A 15,328-nucleotide genomic window follows, 5' to 3' on the forward strand; every position below is an offset into this window, starting at 1 on the left:
TTATCTACCGCGGGTTCCATCAGCCTTACTCTCTCCACGGTGGTGAAACCCTGGGTCTTGCCCTGCAGCACACTCGGCCTCCGCTCGGTGCGTTCCGAAGCCATGGAAGGGCGGGAAATGGGAGCTTAGCCCTACTTCGCGAGGTCTAACCCCTGCCCAGGTGAGCGCCACCGTCTCTGCTCTCCCTGGCCGAGATGTGGGGACTTGTAATTCCTGGGTAGTTACGAGACAGGATAGCAAAGAAAAGCTTTATACTGTGTTGGTAGAGGGTTGGGTTTTTGAGTTCAGACAGGTTCCAAGGCCCTTTCTGGGCTGTACGGAGTTTGGTGTGACACTTCGGACTTGTTGAAACTGGTCCCCACGCCCGCCCTCACTCAGCTCTGCACCTATCCCCGGGGGCGCGGGCGCGGTGCGGGCTGCGACGAGCTTCGCTCCTCCGACCTGACGCTCTGCAGGTACCTCCTCTCCCCTCCCTTGCGCTCGCCGCTTCCTGGGCCGCAAACCGTCGGCGGCGGGCGCGGCTGCGCGCGGATTCGAGCGTTGCTGGCGGTGAGTGGGGCTCCCGACTCCCCTCCAGGTGCTGGCGGGCGGGACCGGGGGCGGCGCGGAAGGGACTCTGGGCAGGGGCTCTCGGCAGGGGCCGGGGGACGGTCCCCACCTGGCGCCCCACGCAGAGGGGAAGGAAAGCGCACGAGGGAGCAAAGACCATTAGAGTGCAGCGTGTTCCGTCTCCTCTACCTTGTCTAGTTTTCTTTCCTCGTCGTGGACGGGAGAGGGAGTTGGGAAGTTTGGAAAGTTAAGTCTCAGCAGGGGTGGGTTCGGTTTCCCTAGGGACGGGCGCCGCCCCCGGTAGACGCTGGATTTGTTTCCTGTTTCTAAGGGGCTGCAGGGGACCTGGGAGGAGAAGCGGCGGGGAAGGGCTGGGGAGAGCCTTGTGGGAGGAAGCGAAGGGTGGAAGTGGAGAGGCGTGTGTGTAGGGGGTGGACGGCGGGAAGTGCAGGTCGGAGCCTAGGGCTGCAGAGCTGCGTGGGGTGTTCTTTACATCTCGTGTGAGGAGCGGGACTGGAAAAGTTTTTCTTGAGAAAAAACAATTAATTTGTATCCAGGCCGGATTCCTCCTTCAGAATAGTGGAGACCCTGCTTTCCAAACTTGAGGTGGCCAAACAAAGCTTGGGTCGGTGTCCTTGATTCGCTCTCCAGGTGATTCTGATATATACTGTATCCGATTTTGAGAACCACTGTTCTAGGTGGTAGTGGCCTTAAAAGGAACATGTGGCTAGGTGCTCCTGGAAAAGTACTTGGAAACTTTAGTCTTATTCTTTGTGACACGGTGAGAGAATTATCACTGATACATGGTAGGTGAGGAGACAGGCCATGTGCGTGTGTTAGTTGAAAGCACGGATCTGGAAAGAGAAATAATGCTTTAGGGTGCCCAACCTGTTGGCGTCTCTTGGCCACACTGAAAGAAGATGAGTTGTCTTGGGCTACACATTAAATACACAAACAGTAACAAAAACTGGTGGACAAAAAGGGGGAAAGTTTTAAGTAAATTTATGATTTTGTGCAGGGCCACATTCATATAGCCATCCTGGGCTGTACGTGCCCAGCTGGTTGGACACCCCTGTGGGCAGGCAGGAGGTGATGGGAACACAGGAAAGCTATTGACTATGGGTGGAGTGGTGAGGTTATAGGGTTTCTGACTTGAAAGTGGATGTGAAAACCAACAAGGCCAGAACATTAAGAAGCCAGGCTGGTGGCAAGCAGTCTGGGCTAGGCTGTGACATTCAGTAGCTCATTTCCAGATTCCTACTTGCTAGACATTTTGCCAGGTTTCTTACCGACAGGCACCTCCCTTCTTTTCTTTCTCATCCCCAACAAATGGAAGGGCCCCAGGGAAATCCATGACTGAGGCTGAATCAGTCCTGACAAGCAATGGGATAATGATGAAAGAAACTTGTGAGGACAGAAAGCTGGTCTTTTTGTTTTTTCAAAATAAAGAATGAGAATGGTGTGAACCAGGATGAAAGAGGGCCCTTTGTGTTCCCCCCCCCCCCCAATCTTCCTATAGTTCCAAGAATGACAGAAGCCCTCACACATTCCAGTTCCAAATTCCACCCCCCTTGCTTTTGCGCTCAGGTCACACTCGGTGTACACACCTATTGTGGGTGCTGACTGCACCCTGCAGAGGCTGCCTGAGGGGCTGGGTGGATCCTGCCTTTACGGCTGGCACATTCTAGACCGCAGATGTTCGGAAGGTATTGTGGGAAGCATCACCAGTGGAACAGTTGCTGGAAGAGATTGCACAGATGCAGACAAACCACACCTCTGGTTGCTGACTCAGTGATGTCTCTTGTGATTACTCTATGGAGATTATTACTTTACCTAAAACTGAATAAACTCTTTTGAGATGGGGTAATATTATTATTGTTTGTGTCATATCCCCTCCTGATACCATAGCCCCTTACAGTTTATGGTGGAGGTTCATACACTGCGTATTTTCTTGACCAACTCTTACCGTGCAACAACTCATATCTGTTTCCCATTCACTTATATTATTCAATAATGAGTAATATTGTACTTTAAGTCTATAGGATCTTGTGGTAAAAATGTGACCTCAGTAAAGCAAGCCTCTTCCATAACATAAATCGGGTTGGTGGAGACCTTTTGAAAAGGCTCCACTTAAGTTAATTTAACAAATTATTTGTAAAATTACGAGTTGGGCTCGTTTAGCTAGTTAGGTAGGTTTGCATGTCTGTCCCTCTGTAACTTACCGACTGTCAGTGCTCCAGGGATGTTTCACAATTCCCAGAGTGTGTGAAATGTAATGCTGCTGCTAACTATGAAATTCACTTTTGTTCATTGAATTATTTCTAATTAGGCAATGGAATGGATTTTAAAACTTTGTTGGTGAATTTATCATTTGAAAATCAGAATGCACCCCCTCCTTATCAGCCCCTCATGGAAATACACCACATTTTACTGTGTGTAATGTGCATTTTTTGGCCCAAATTTATTAGGGGAAAAAAGGATGCCCTTTATACATGGGCATAGTGATTACATACCAGGGGTGTCATGGCGGATATAACAATCCTGTGTGTAATTCCCACAAATTGTGGGTGCACATTATACATGGCACAATATGGTAGTTCTAAATGCTGGTTTCGATTTTAAGGATACCATTTTATACAAACTAGTTAAATTGTGTGCCAATAACACCTAAGCTCCATCAAAAAATGATTCCATCAACATTTCTCTAAGAAATGTGCTGGTGCCTTCAGGAGGTGCCTCCTTCCCATGGAGGTGTGCCAGTGGACTTGGATGCCGTTGTGAGGTATCTAGCACAGCCTACAGGGGTGAGTAGCGTTCCCAGAAGGATAGGCATGTCCCGGCCTTGGAGACTGGGCACTGTGGGGTAGTGACATAGGAGCTGGGGACACGGTGAACTTCGGTAGAAAGGGCGCGTGTGGGACAAAGGGGGTACGTGGAGTGGAGTGGGAGCGCTTTGGTGTGAGGCTTGGGGAGGAGGGCTTACCAAGGAGTCAGGGTGCTATGCACAGGAGGTCGGGGTGGAGGATTGGGGAGGCAAAAGATATTTTCAGCAGCTGTGATGCTGTAAGGAAGATAAGCCTGGGTTGGAGAGATGATCCAAATGCAAGGATTTTTCTCCCCCTTTGGGCACATCCATGTTGGGAAAGTACTTGAGTAACATTATCATGAATGATATGAGCAGCATTTTCCTCTGGGGACATCTAATTACTACCCAGCTTGTATTTTGTTTTATTTTCACAAAGTCCTTAGGAGAGAGGCCAGATGTCCCCTAAAGGCACTTATGTGACATTTATCTTTCGAGCTATGTATCAAGTAATTTGTAGACTGTGCCCATCCCTGGGGAAGGTTAGATAGGTGGTCAGCCTCTTGAGTTTGGCAGAGGGTCAGGTGTAATCTCCATGTTGCTGTCAGTGGCCCATTTTAAAGAGTTAGTACAAAAGCTATGCAGTCATGATCTCCAAAGGTCATAACTGCATTTTCACTCTATCCGTCCATTCATTAAATGTATGTATAGACAGTTGTGCATCAAGCAATGTGTTCCACTCTTAGGATATGAGATAACAAGGTACTGTTTCTGAGCCTCAGGAAGCTCACTGTGGGGTTCTTGGGTATCATTAATAAGTACAAACAGAAATTAATGGATCAGGTTCATTTCCTTAGTATTCTCTTCATAGCCTCTGAAGATCTCATCAGACATTATATATGTTCATTAATCACTTGGAAAATTGAATATTAACAGATCTGAGTTAGTTATGATTTTGGACAAGTACTTAAATTCTATTGGCCACTCAAGTTTTTAACTGCATGGTGAAGAGTTTGGGCTACATGATAACTAGCATGTCACATTCTAATCAGAAATTCTCTGTGATCACCACTCATTGAGGGTACCATAAAATAATATTAACTAAGATCTCCACACAATATCCATGGGAAACTCATTATTTCCACTTCTATTGTCACATTTTTATTTCAAAGGGTTTTAGTTCTTTTTTTGTCATCAGGTTGCTTCTTTGATTATATAAGTATTACTCACTTTGGTAAGAAAAGACAGTTTTCAAAGCACTAAAAAGTGACATCTTCTACCTCATTGCCTGAAACTGCATATTGACATGCTGATAGCCTCACTATGCAGTTCACTGAAACATTTGTCAATTGATGGATTAAAGACTAAAGTTACCACAGGAAAGATACTTAAAGTATCAGTGTCTAATGCAGAAAAATTCAAATGTCAAAAGAAATGTCATAAGTATAATTGGACCTTTCTTTAAAAATTAATCTCAGTATGAATATGATACCAAAGAAAATTTAAATTGTAATGAAAGTCTACATTTCCTATGTTTAACATCAGGTAAAAAAGAAAACCTCATCAATTTATCTACTTTGAAAGTAATATAGAAAGCGTTTTATTGCAAAAGTGTTTATTTGTGCAATACTAGTAAGTATTTGTGCAGTACTAGACCAATGCTAGTAAGTACACTCGTGTCTAAAAGTGTGATTTCACAAAGCAGTCACACTGGAGGGCACTCAAAGCCTTGACTCAAAGCCTTGTTATTGAGATAGTGTCTCCAAGATATTTGAAATTATGTTTTTAGCTTTATTTATTTATTCATTTGAGAGAGAGAGAAACATCAGTTTGTTGTTTTGCCTGTTTACACATTTATTGGCTGATTCTTATATGTGTCCTGGCCAGAGATCAAACCTGCAGCCTTGGTGTATCAGGACAGCGCTCTAACCAACTGAACTGCCTGGCCAGAGCCAAATTCGGTATTTGTTTTTAGAGAAGATATACTCCCTTTTAGTGGATTAAATCTTACATGTAGAAGAGTTAGCATGAGAAATCTTAAAGAGCATAAAATCTTTTCAAGGGTATTGAATCCAAAACCCGATTCCCTAGAAATCTGGGACAGGAGCCCTTTAGCATCCTAAGTAGGTATGTTTATGTCACACATAGAGTGAACGACTTAATAAAATCATTAATATTTGAGTTCAGAAAACTAATTGTCTTTTATTTTAATATCAAAACATAGTGACACCATCATTTGGAGGAAAGTCACAAGTAGTTCAGTTTATTTTGTATGTATTTCATGTGAGTAATTTTCTTGACTTGTATAGGAGACGGTTGAAACTGAAGCAAAGAGAAGATAGGTTTTGGTAAGATAACAATAACACCTTCAGAAGAGTGCCAAGGTCATCCCACTTAAAATGTATTTTGTATAAATTGCCACACTTTTGGGGTGGGAGCTAAGTTGAGAGACTGAGATGACTCCTGCCTTTGAAATCAGAACTCTGAACAGCAGAGGGGCGGAGAGAGCAAGATTCACTCCCTTGCACACATGTACACACACAAGTAATTGTGGAGAACGAAAAGTTACCAGTGATAGTCATGATATGGCCATGCAATGGCCTTCCCCTTCCCACGGGCCATGAGGACAAATGAAAGTGACACAAAGGAGCTGGCAGGCACGTTTTCTGGGTCAGGTCTGGTTTAGGCAACTGTAACCAGAGTTTTGTAAACATTAGCTTTGTCTCAGTCATTATACTCTGAGTTCGAACTCAGAGCACATTTGAACCACTGTCAGAGGGATGAAGCATGATTGTGAAGAGGGACAAGGAACCCAGGTTTCCATGTAATCTGCAAAACCTAGAAGTGCATCTATACAAATCCAGCAGCTTTTTACACATTCGAAGATGTATTCACCCACAGTGCATTGATTCATTTCAGTGTGAGCTAATGCTCTATAAACAGGCCAGAGGAACCAATGGAGGAGATACTTTGAGGACAATAAAAGGTCTGAACTAGTGTGGGGTAGTTTTCCAGTCAGATTTTTGGGGGAATTTCTGGGGGAAAATAAAAAGCGGATCACTTTATTTCAACTGTGATGTAGCTGTATAAGCAGGCTTGATTAACAGTGAATCCTAGGGGAAAAGATTAATAAAGGATTGCTACACAGTGAGATTGTTTTCTATATTGTGATTATATGTGTGGCTCTTTACAAAAATTAAAAATAATCTTTTCTGGCTAGGTGTATTATTGACATTTAATATTTTCTGGCATTTTAATCAAATACATGTCTGCCCACTTTTATAATTTTCACATTATTACTGTTTTAAACCTCTACTTTTTAAGAGCCTGAGATTGTGTGTTTTTTTTTGCCATGAAATATTTTAACACCTGACTTTTGATAACACCTTTTCCTAAGGCATTTAATTTGCAAACTTCCACTTTTTCATAGATGAAGTACAGTGTTTTGTTAAATATATTCAGAAAGCCACTTTAATAGTTCATACTGGAGCAAGTATTTATTAAGTTTTCCTACATAACCTGTCCCTCTGTAAATGTGAATGTATACCAAGATTTATTTTATTGTACTTTTTAATGATAGGTATTTTACTTTTTAATTTTTAAATCTATTTTATTGATAATGCTATTACAGTTGTCTCAATTCTCCCCGTTGGCCCCCCTCCGGCCAGTACCCCCTTTCCCCCCAGCAATCCCCACTAGTTCATGTTCATGGATGGTGCAAGTAAGTTCTCTGGCTTCTCTGATCCTGTGCTGTTCTTAACCTCCCCCTGTCTATTTTGTACCTACCGTTTATGCTTCTTAATCTCTGCAGCTTTGCCCATCCTTCCCCCTCTCCCTCTCCCAGCTGCTAACCCTCCAAATGATCTCCATATCTATGCTTCTGTTTCTGTTCTGGTTGTTTGCTTAGGTTTTTTTTCCCGTCCAGATTCAGTTGTTAATAGTTGTCAATTTGTTGCCCTCTTAATGTCCATAGTTTTGATCTTCTTCTTTTTCTTGAATAAGTTCCTTTAACATTTCATGTAATGAAATGTTAGTGATGATGAACTCCTTTAGCTTTACCTTGTCTGGGAAAAACGTTGTCTGCCCTTTCGTTCTAAATGATAGCTTTGCTGGATAAAGTAGTTGAGGTTGTAGGTCCTTGCTTTTCTTTCACTTTGAGTACTTCTTGCCAGTCTCATCTTGCCTGCAAAAATTTTTTTTTTTTGAGAAATCAGCTGATAGTCTATGGGCACTCCTTTGTAGGTAACTCTCTGCTTTTCTCTTGCTGCTTTTAAGATTCTCTCTTTATCTTTAACCTTAATACATTTTAATTATGATGTGTCTTGGCGTGGTCCAGTGACAGGGTCACTGACAAATTAATATTATAATAGCATGGTGGCCTATGAGGAGCTTCCATTCTAGTGAGGGGGATACAGGCAGTGGCAAGTAAACAAATACCTTTATTATTCTACATAATGATAAGTGCTATAAGTTAAATAAAGCCAGTTGATAGAATTCTGCGTGGCAGAGAGGGCAGGTTCTTTTTAAAATGGGTCGTCTGAAAGGCCTCTGTAAGGAGGTGCCATGGGACTAAAGTTAGGAATGAAAATAAGGAGCATTTCAGGCAGATGGAACAACTAGCGCAAAGATCCCTTTACAGGGTTAAATGTAAAGTGAGAAAACCCGTCAGCTATCCAGGGAAGGGGTCCAGGAAACCACTTGAACATACGAGTCTGGAACCTAGGGGACCAGTCACGTCTGGAGATTTGTGATTCATCTGTGGATGTATGTTACTTCCTGAAGTGAGACTTGATGAGATAGCCTGGGAGGAGTATTGACAAAGGATTATTCTTAAACAAATAACCAAATAATTCTCCAGTAAAATTGGTTTATTTGGGTTCAACAGGGAATTGCAATTCAGGCCATGCAGTCTAATGGCAAACCAAGCACAATCCCCGAAGGGGTAGGATCCTCTTTCAATGGACTTGGGAAGAACTGCTGTAAAGAAAAAGTCCATGGGAGGAAACTGAACGTTAAAAGTGTGGTGACGTTTCATTGGCTGGGCTGTTTCTGGGCAAGTAGTAGTCGTAAAGTATTATCTCGTCCTGTTGGAGATGCAAGGTAGGTGCATGGCTTCCTGGGGTGTCTTATGAGACACATGCATGAGAGTTCTCTCTTCTAGCCTCTCAAATCTTTTTTTCCTCACCCGAGGACATTTCTTTTATTGCTTTTAGAGTGAGGGGAAGGGAGAGTGGAAGAGAGAGAGAGAGAGAAACACATCAATGTGAGAGAGAAACATTGATTGGTTACCTTCTTATATGCATCCATACTGGGCACAGGTCACAACTGTGGACTGTGGATCCAACCAACAACCTGGGTATGTGCCCTGACCAGGAATCAAACCTGTGTCCTTTCTTTGGAAGGATGTTTCAACCAACTGAGCCACACTGGCCAGGGCTCAAATCCATTTTTAAGTGAGATTTCTATTTATTAATCTTCACAATAGAGGTGAGTAAAGCTCCCAAGTTCAAGCCTGGACAACAGAAAAACAGGAAACTTTTAAGGCATTTGAAGGAACTTCACTCATAACGGGGAATGTAATGAAGAAACTGAGGTAACAAGGAAAATGGGGACAGACTCATAGATGGAGAGCAGATGACAGCTGAGAAGGGATTGAGCAAAAAAGAAAAAGTACTCTTGGACATGGACACCAGTGTGGTGATTGTGGAGAGGGGGAATAAGGAGCCTTAAAGGTAATGTAAAAAAAATACAATAAAGATTAAGAAAATAAAAGTCATTTCCCCTAGCCCTTTAGCATTCTCAAAAAAAAAAGATCCTGATCCTGTTGCAAGTTTTACCTGTCTTTAGAGTAGATATACATAATTCTTTAAAAAATATTTTATTTATTTATTTTTAGAGAGAGGGGAAGGGAGGGAGAAAGAGAAGGAGAGGAACATTTCTGTGAAGGAGAAACATTGATTGGTTGCCCAGCACAAGCTGGGACAGGGGCCCTAACCCTCAACGGAGGCCGCGCGTGCCCTGACCAGGATATCTAACCGGCAACCTTTTGCTCTGCAGGAGGACACCCAATCAACTGCCCTGCAGCAGTCAGGGCGATATATATATATTTCTTGAAACCAAAATTTGGGTATGGATCTGGATGATTTATTTGAAAAATTTAAGTCTTACACAGCTCTGTTTTATCAAGTTGTAAAATACTTCTAAACTTCTCAGGGCTGCTCTGGAAAATGTGGTTTACTCCAATTTCGCCTTAATGATTAGCATCTTTCCTCATAATTCGTTTAAACACCCACTTCATTTTTTCTCCTGAAATAAGTTCACATAGTAAGACAACTGAAACCCAAAAACATAAGAGAAATGAGTCATGTTTTATTGCTTTTATCACTTTTGAAAAGCACAAGACTTAGAACTTTATTAAAATTAATTTCAATGCACTGTGTTCAGAATAAGTTTAACATGATGCAACATTTCAAATACAAGGCTTTGGGAGAATCCCCAAATGACAATAACATATCTATTCTTCTGACAAAGTACTCATTTGAAATTAGTATTTTTATTTTTTGACCTAGATCTTCTGCATTTATCTGATTACTTTTATGGTACTCAGTGGGTTTGGACTTACACATGGGTAATATTTTGTATTATCAAAATTCTAACCTCCATTATTGTAAACAGAAATGTGCCTCAATCCTGGAAAGCTCTGTATGGGTTGTATCATATTCTGAAAGTTGGTACTTCAGCATTTTGGGGGCCTATCATACTTGGATCCACTCTTCTGCTGTTGCATTGTTGTTAAGGCAGTATATTATTTATTTTTTCCATTTTAGTTTTCCTTTTTATTGAACTTACTGGGGTGACATTGGTTAATACAACTGTACAAATTTCAGGTGCAAATGCTGTGATACATCATCTGTGCACTGTCTTATTGTGTGTTCACCACCCCAGGTCAAGTCTCCTTCCATCACCATTTACCCCCCCTACACCCTCTTCTACTGCCCCCTCCTCCCCTTCCCTCTGGTAATCACCTTGCTGTTGCCTGTGCCCATGAGTTTTTTCTTTTTTGCTCTGTCGCTCCGCCCTTCCCACTCTGCACCCCTAAGTCCCCTGAAAGCTGTTTATTCAACAATTATCTTAATAATTAATAATTGTGCTAAGAGTCAGCCTCTGCCATCACAGTGAGGAAGGGAGAGAAGGATGCATTTAATGCGGGAGAAGTGGGGACCTGCAGGAATTGCTGTAGGAACTGCTTGCAGTGGCTCTAGTCCTGGTCCCTACCAGTTAGAGATGGCACTGGATCAGTGAGCCACTTACTGAGGCCTCATTAAGGGCATGTAGTTATTTTTATTCTTTCCTTCATGGTCCCTTAACCATATAACTTCAGTTTATAAATATTCTGTGCTTGTTCACCTGTTTCTCTGTAAGAATTATTCCTATTAAACTATTTTATGTGCAGGGTTTTGAATGATCTGTCACAGTCAATGTGGTACATGAAGAAAAAGAAAGGGAGGTATTCTAAAGTGAAAAATAAAAACTATTAGGGTATTTCTTTTTCTAAAACTTTTTATCTAATGCAAAACTCTACATGTTTATTGGTAAGCTTTTGGTAAATATGTTTTTTAGCAAATGTAAAAGAGCCATAGAATCACCACTCAAAGACAACCACTTATTTTTAAGTGTATGTTTTTCTTTTTGTTTTTTGGATGGATTTCTTTAATCATAGGTTTGTTCTTTGTAGTTTTGGTACTCACATAGCATCACAGTGAGCATTTTTCCATGCTATTATAAGCCCCAGAGGTGGCTTTTGGCTTTCTTGAGTTTTTTGTTTGTTTGTTTTGCATTAGAAAATGGGAGGGTATAGTGTTTATTCAGCGTAAAAAAATGCAGCTGAACTGTGAAGACTGACTCAGAAGAAACTGGGAAGGGGGATGTAGGTGGTGCCTTGTCCCACCAAAGTAAGAAACACTTTCCTAACCACCTCCCTTCTTCCAAGCAAAGTTAGCAAGTTTGTGGGCATCACAAATCTTTTCAGCAGGCAAAATAAGTATCATCTTAGAAGTTTGAAGCAAGGGGTGCCCCCAAACCCAATTTATAACACAATATAGGATTCTGTCAAAAGTATGTGTTCTGCTTGAATACATACAGAAAAAAGGTATTCAGCAAGAAAGCAAGAGAAAAAGGAGCCTTATTAGTGAATGAAACTCCTTCCTATTTTGTTAACTATGTTTTAGCAGTTTTTATGGCTGATACAAAGTTGAGGGCCTTTATCACAGTTAACTCCTATTACACACATTGATCTGAACCAGGATGGGATGGAGCTCTTTGGCACAGCACACCTACTGCACCATCATTTGAGCTTTGGAATGCGAATATCGTGGTAGAATATAATTTCTAGTTTGGGTGTTGGTAAAAGAGCATTTTGCTTTAATTTCACCCGCATCTTAAGCCTGTTCCTCTGCAATTTGACTATTGAGTAATATGCTCTAAGTAAAGGGTTTATTGTTTTTTTCTGTGACTTTCTCTACAGAAAGTCGTCAGTGCTTCCAAATGATAGTGAATGGTAATGTCTTAATATCATATATATATATATATATATATATATAGTATTATATATACTATATAGTATATATATAGTATATATAGTATAGTATATATACTATATATATAGTGTATATATATATATAGGAGGTCTTTATATTCCTATATCTGAACTATAGTTTAGACTGTAGTTCACAAATATATTGAACAAGAGCCAGTACAAAGAAACCCTGGAATTATTTTGGTGGGAAGTGTTATATCATCACCTCATCCCCAATTAAAAGATATTAAGAAAATAAAGAAATGTTTAGGTATAAGGAAATGGAATTTTCATTTGATACTTACAAAATTAATTTGAGCACCAAATTATTAAACTATATTTTGGACAAATGTAATCTGTGCCGTGGGACTGTTGTTTTTTATGTTGTTATGAAGCCAGCTTAGAATTTTTTAATAGGTTTAAATGCCAAATTAGATATCAAATTGAATTTGATGGCTTGAGTATTAGAGTGAATTCTTAATTTAATAGTAGCTCTTGAGTGTTTTTTTTAAGATTTTATTTATCCTTAGAGGGGAAGGGAAGGAGAGAAGGAGAGAAATATCAATGTATGGTTGCCTCTCTGAGTCCCCTGCTGGGAACTGGCCTGCAACCCAGGCATGTGCCCTGACTGGGAATCGAACCGCCATTGCGTGGTTCGCAGGCCCGCGCTCAATCCACTGAGCTACACCAGCCAGGGCTTGAGTGTTTTAATTGTTATCTTAAATTTATGCCAATCGCATTCAAAATGAACACAATCTTGGCAGTAAAAATTTTGAAGAATAGATACATGATTCTCAACTGTTGTGGACCAGAGATTATGATTTTATGAGACAGAGAGGTTCTGAAATATTCTTTTATGAAATATTTTCTCATATTCTGTAGGTAGACATGTTAATAAACATCATAAGATCAGTTACCCCAATAAAGATTGTTTTGAGATTTTTTGTTAATATTTGAAAGACAGTAAAATGCTCTTTAATAAAATTTACTCAAGATTAATATTATGTCAGAGAACTAGTTTTATATTATCACATAAACTAGGAAAAGTACTTGAAATGATTTCTTAATGGCAAATTAATGTTTTAATAAATTCCTTTATTTTAAAAAGCTAAGGTTTAAAAATAAAGGCCATCTTTATGTGTATTTGTATTAGCTTCATTGTGCTTCTGTAACAAATTAAAACAACAAAATGAACAAAAAAAAATGAACAGCATTTATTCTCTCATAATTCTAGAGGCTAGCAGTACATCGTCCTGAACCAAGGTGTTATCAGGACCGTGTTTTCTTTGAAGACTCTAGGGAAGAATGTGTTCCATGCTTTTCTCTTAGCTCTGATGTTGTCAACAACCCTAAGAGCTCCAATCTACCTGTGTAATCACTTAGATTCAACCCTGTGTATTTGTCTGTGTCAACTCTCTCCTTATAAAGACACCAGTCATAGTGGATTGGGTCTCACTCTAATTGAATGTGTCTTTGTCTTACATGCACGGAGAAGACCCAATTTCCCAATAAGATTACAGTTACTGGGGCTGAGGGTTTGTGCTTGAACATATCTTATTGGCCGACACAGTTCAACCCATAACACTGTGCAGTAGTTGAATAGAAATAGCCTGAGATAGAAGTTGGAAAAGGGACCTCAGAGATATTAGCAACTATGATCCTTTCTAAGGATCCTTTCGAAGTCTTGTCCTTGGGACTTCTACGCGCATATTAATTAAGTACAGTGATGATAACTTCAGACTATTTGTGATTTAAGAACCTTGTAATTTCTCTTTGAAACATTCTTAGTGACTTACTTCAGAAGTCTTTTCAGTAAATCTCAATCAGAAACCATAAACAGATTGACAGTAGTTTGGGTTGTTTATTTATATTTCAGTTGCTGAAATAGTGAATGGCAATCTTTTACTGCATCTTAAAAAAACTTTTGTGATCAATTTTTTTGTATCTTTATAGCAATTTTACGTTAACAAGTTATTTAAATGTAAGATAATAATAACATTAAAAGCTAAGTACTTTAAGTGCTTTACCTCATTTATTCCTTACTATGACTCAGTAAGGTGAAGACTGCTGTATTCTTCTTCCTACACAAGACCTAACTAAGGCTTTGGACATGGGTTACCTGTCCAAGAGCTTCACGGTAATTGGGCAAACTGGCTTTGAACCTGGCAGTCTGATGCTACAAATAAGCTGTCACTCTCTCTTCTACTTGTTTTTTTCTTTTTCAAGACACATGAGATTGCTCATCAGTATGATTTTTAAATTATACTTTTCTATTTTGAGATTATTGTCAATACACAGGGAGTTGAGAGAAATAATTCAGAGGGATTCTTTGTATCCTTTTCTCAGTTTTCCCTGCTAGTAAGATATTGCAAAACTATAATATTTTATCGCAACCAATACATTGACATTAATACTGTCGAGATACACAACATTTCCATCACCACAAAAAAATCGCTCCTGTGACCCTTTTAGGGACACCCTCGCTCCTTCCACACACCTTCCCTAGAATGACTCGCTGAGGCGGCCCCTGGCCTCCACTACCCTCATCTCCACTTCTTTGTCATTTCAAAAATATCGTATAACTGGAATCATGCAGCATGTAATCTTCGGGGATTGATTTTTTTCACTCAGCATAATTCTCTGGACGGCCATTTACATTATAGCATGCATCGGTACTTTGTCCATGTTATTGGCGATTAGTATTCCATAATATGCGTGTGCGACAGTTTAATATTCACCTGTGGAAGGACATGGGTTGTTTCCAGTTGGGGCTATTATGAATAAAGCCACTATGAACATTAATAGACAGTTTTTATGCGAAGATAAGTTTTCATTTCTCTGGGATAAATCCCAAGAGTGAGATTGTGATATCATAAGTCACTTGCATATTTAGTTTTATAAATGAAACTGCCAAACTGTTTTTGAAGTATAATTTTTTATACCTTGTTTTATATCCTTTGTATTTACGTATTTAACATTTGGAAATTATACTTCCCCAACATGACACTAAACATTCAGTATCCAATGCGATTTGTAGTGGTTGTGAGGCATGGATGTGAGTCTGCTATTACATGAGGCTGTTTTTCTGCAATGAGTCACTTAACCAGTAGATGTGCCTAGCAGTTGTTCAGCGTTCGCCTCCCAGGGAGGTTTTATTTTTTTCTCTACTCATCAACCCTATCTGTGTTCATATACATTCTGGGCACGTTTAATGGTTATTAATAAAATAATGTGCTTTTATATTTATAAAGATCTACCCATAATAGTATTTTATCTGCAGTTAAGCCTTTCAAATGTTCAGTGATTGAATGCCTGATAGTTCAGTATTAAGTCTGTGTCCAAATACAGGTGTTATTTTATTGCAGTGGCTATTCACGCAAGTGCCATTACCTTGCTGTTCT

The 15,328-nt window shown here is 40.1% G+C and overlaps 1 protein-coding gene across 1 annotated transcript in view; it reads left to right on the top strand.

Annotated features, from left to right (window-relative positions):
• Window positions 1-442: 442 nt before the first annotated feature.
• The window catches only part of SACK1B (scaffolding CK1 anchoring protein B), an 87,281-nt gene continuing 72,395 nt past the window's right edge, over window positions 443-15,328 (top strand). Inside the window, exon 1 of the mRNA XM_037055099.1 lies at window positions 443-549. The gene's annotated coding sequence lies outside the window, so the exon portion shown is untranslated. The remainder of the gene's footprint in view (window positions 550-15,328) is intronic.

The sequence above is a fragment of the Sturnira hondurensis genome, unplaced genomic scaffold (assembly GCF_014824575.4).
Source record: "Sturnira hondurensis isolate 20B ecotype Veracruz unplaced genomic scaffold, ASM1482457v3 Scaffold0000880, whole genome shotgun sequence".
In the NCBI taxonomy this organism is placed as follows: domain Eukaryota; kingdom Metazoa; phylum Chordata; class Mammalia; order Chiroptera; family Phyllostomidae; genus Sturnira; species Sturnira hondurensis.